The following is a 4,017-nucleotide window of genomic DNA, read 5'->3' on the forward strand; positions in this document are numbered from 1 at the left end:
CCAGCGCTTAACCAACGCACTCGCCAATCGGGTTCCAAGTTCCTAAGCGTCAATTTCTTCAATGAGGAACGCGGATTATCTCGCCCGGGGTCTAGAAAATCGCGGTCGGTACGGCAATAAGATCTGCGTGACCCGGTGATTACTGGGGAGGAGAGTATATGGCAGGATGGTGTAATGATCCGTTGCAGGTGAAGGTCTAGCTAAGTATGCAACACGTGGGGGTCACAGGTGAAAGTAGCCGTACGTTTCTTGAATATTTTCGTCAGCATCATCTCTGTGGTATATACTTTCTCTCTACGCATATATCTGTATGTTGATTAACTATTGTTTGTTTGTTTGTACTCACGTACGAAGCTATACAGTGGGATATCTGTGGTCTATCTCGGTACGGGTATCAAAACCCAGTTTTTAACGGTATAACTGCGTAACATGCTGCTGTGCCACTGAGGGGCATGATTTAACTGAGAAGTTGAGATATAATTTACAACTTCGAATTATTTTAGCCTTATTTTATCTAGAACGACATTTTTAATGAAATGCCAATTTCATCGCAGTTGTGGTTTTAGAGCAAAGATGCGCAATTGGTTGTTTGATTTCTGTTTACCACAAGAAACCGAACCTCGAATTTTACAAGTACTTAAAATTAATGCTTACCAATATAAAATATATATATCTAATTGATACTGATTACCATTTACCTAACTAAATGTGTTGTGAATTTATAAACAAAACCATTATCTCTATTTGACATGTTTTAAGCTCTGCAATCTAATTAACAACGTCATTATTAATACCTGACGTATAATTTTGATTAAAGAAAACTGCCTTGTCGAATAGAACACGACCAACGAATACAGCTATCTATATATCCATTGTTCTTACTTATCAAAAAATAATAATCTATTTTTTTTCATCATGTGGACACCTCATTGTTAACGATACTTTTGGCCATAAACTCAATAATATCTCACGAAGTTCAGCCACATTAGGCTAACGTTAAATCAATATACTAAACCAACAAGGCGAAATCATATTAATAATGTAAATACAATATGATTGTTTTGTTTGTTTATTTTTGAATTTCGCGCAAAGCTACACGAGGGCTATCTGCGCTAGCCGTCCATAATTTAGCAGTTTAAGACTAGAGAGAAGGCAGCTAGTTATCACCATCCACCGCCAACTCTTGGGCTACTATTTTACCAACAAATAGTGGGATTGATCGTCACATTATAACTACCCTACGGCTGAAAGGGCGAACATGTTTGGTGTGATGGGGGATTCGACCCCACGACCCTCAGACTACGAGTCGAATGCCTTAACCCACATGGTCATGCCAGGCCTAATACAATATGAATCAAGGCTGATAAACAAATGAATTTTTGTGAACTTTGCCAACGAAAACGATATAAGGGAAGGTACACCTCAATCACGTATTGATGATATAAACAATAGTTTTGTAAACTTATATATTAAACTAGCAATACAAGAATAATCGTAATAATAAAATTACAAGAAGGAATTTAATATCTTTTATTGATTAAAATAGTAGATGTATATCAGGCATTCTAACCAATTCTGCTAAAGTATGGCCCAGGATAAGCCTCACTTTTTATTACAGCATACAGTAATATATGAACCACGTTATATTGCTATATTCAGTGCTGACGAGTCTGTTCATGACATAACAAGCTCGTGAGGTCAACTGAAACATAACAAGCATCGTCGCTGATATTTCGGCCCCGGTATGGCCAGGTGGTAAAGGCACTCGACTCGTAATCCGAGGGTCGCGAGTTCGAATCTCCATCACAACAAACATGCTCGTCCTCTCAGCCGTGGAAGGTTTATAATATTATAATAAATCCCACTATTCGTTGGTAAAGAGTAGCCCAAGAGTTGACGGTGAGTGGTGATGACTAGCTGCTTTCCCTCTAGTCTTACACAGCTAAATTAAGGACGACAAGCGCAAATAGTAGCTTTGTGCTAAATTCAAACAAAACCAAAACCTGATATATTAGCAAACTGTTTGTCAACGACTATTACGTTACGAACCATTGATTAAATATAATATTTGTACTTTTTCATCTAACAATACGATTAGAGTAACAAGTCAAATTAAGGGTTACTCTTTAACTAAGTGCAACGTAATTATCTGTTGTCATCTCGAAACAAAGTCTTACAGTTTAGTGAAAAGGAAACTCCTCAAGAGTGAAACTGATAAAAACTAATCTAGACGTTTTTGTAAATATTTTTCTAGATATTATGAATAAGATATAACTAAATAGAACTAAACTTAAACTTTGTAATGAACCATCACATTATCAAAACAAAATCTTTGCAGACTTTGATCTTTCACACCGATATCGCTGTGACAAATCGCTTCTTGTTAAAATTACTGAATAATATCCAACACCCCTGTCACACCAAACATGCTCGCCCTTTCAGCCGTAGTGGCGTTATAATGTGACGGTCAATCCCACTATTCGTTGGTAAAAGAGTAGCCCAAGATTTGGCAGTGGATGGCGATGACTAGGTGCTTTCCGCTAGTCATACTCTGCTAAATTAGGGACGGCTAGCACAGATAGCCCTCATGTAGTTTTGCGCGGAATTAAAAAAGAAAGAAACAAACAAACCTAAGGAAAACTATAATGGTTAGTTTTGTAAGTAATGTGAGTTTTAGGTTTGTAAGAAATAATTAAGCAGAGCTGGCATTATTTTCTATCAGTTTTAGGTTTTTGTAGATAATAGAGACGTTCACGTAGAAATGATATCTTCGTTAAAGTTTGAGTCAGTCAACACCAGTATCGGAAAAATTATTTGTTTGTTTTGAATTTCGCGCAAAGCTACACGAGGGCTATTGCGCTAATCGCCGTAATTTGGCAGTGTAAGACTACAGGGAAGGCAGCTAGCCAGTCATCAATCACCACCTACCGTTAGTTCTTGGTTTGCTCTTTTACCAACGAATAAGGAGATTGACCGTCACATATTATAACGTCTCCACGGCTGAAAGAGCGAGCATGTTTGATGTGACGGGGATTCGAGCCCGCGACTCTCTAACTACGAGTTGAACGCCCTAATCACCTGGCCATGCTGGCCACATGGAAAAAATAACAGGCTTAAGTGTACTTTGGATTGTAATATCCCACTTTTGAAAGACACTTATTTCTTGAATAGGATTATATCGTCAAGTCACGTGTTTTTTTAGTGCGTTTTTTTTTCACGTTATGCATTTCCATAAAATATATAGAACTTCAGTTTTAGTGCTTCACGGTAAGTCACTAGGAAATCGTGTCCCCAAGGCTTTGCTAAGTTCTGGTATATTTATGGAAAACGTTAATATAACCGCTAAGTGATCTTTAGGTCAAAGACTTATAGGGTAGGGCCAATGTGCGATGATCGAGTTTAGACTGTTCTCAAATCGACAAAGCTCAACGTAAAAGAGCAAACTATTTACGTCAAACAATTTATCCTAATAAACACTTATTATACTGCGAGGTTCTCGAAATTCCAAGGGTTTCATATCTTTTTTAATCCTAATTGAAATTCAATCCTGAACATTCTATACATGTGCGTCAGATAAGAGAGATTACAGTGATGGAGACTGTTGAACCCAAGGAGATAGCGAAACGTACAAGAACGTATTTAGGCCCATCATTGAGAGACTGAAACCGTGTATTTCATTAGGCGTAATTTTTTTTTTTTTAACCATGAAGTTGTGGTTGTCATGGATAAAATATGAGAACCTTTAGAAACAAAAGAAGCACAGCACAGCACAGATAGACCATTGTCTAGTTTGGGGCGGGAAAAACAAAGAACCAAATTCTTTTCTGGGATTCATATAAAAAAAAATCACATTCTTGTCACTTGAAACAATCAAAATAAAATACCCGCAATTTTTTTCAAACATTTCTGTTTATAATACTAAATTTCGTGTCATCGATTATTGCAAGAATGCGTTACTATAGCAGTTAGCTGAGCAACTAAAAATACCAAGAACATTTCTTAAGTGAAACTTAAAGA

The sequence above is a fragment of the Tachypleus tridentatus genome, chromosome 9 (genome assembly GCF_004210375.1).
Source record: "Tachypleus tridentatus isolate NWPU-2018 chromosome 9, ASM421037v1, whole genome shotgun sequence".
Classification (NCBI taxonomy): domain Eukaryota; kingdom Metazoa; phylum Arthropoda; class Merostomata; order Xiphosura; family Limulidae; genus Tachypleus; species Tachypleus tridentatus.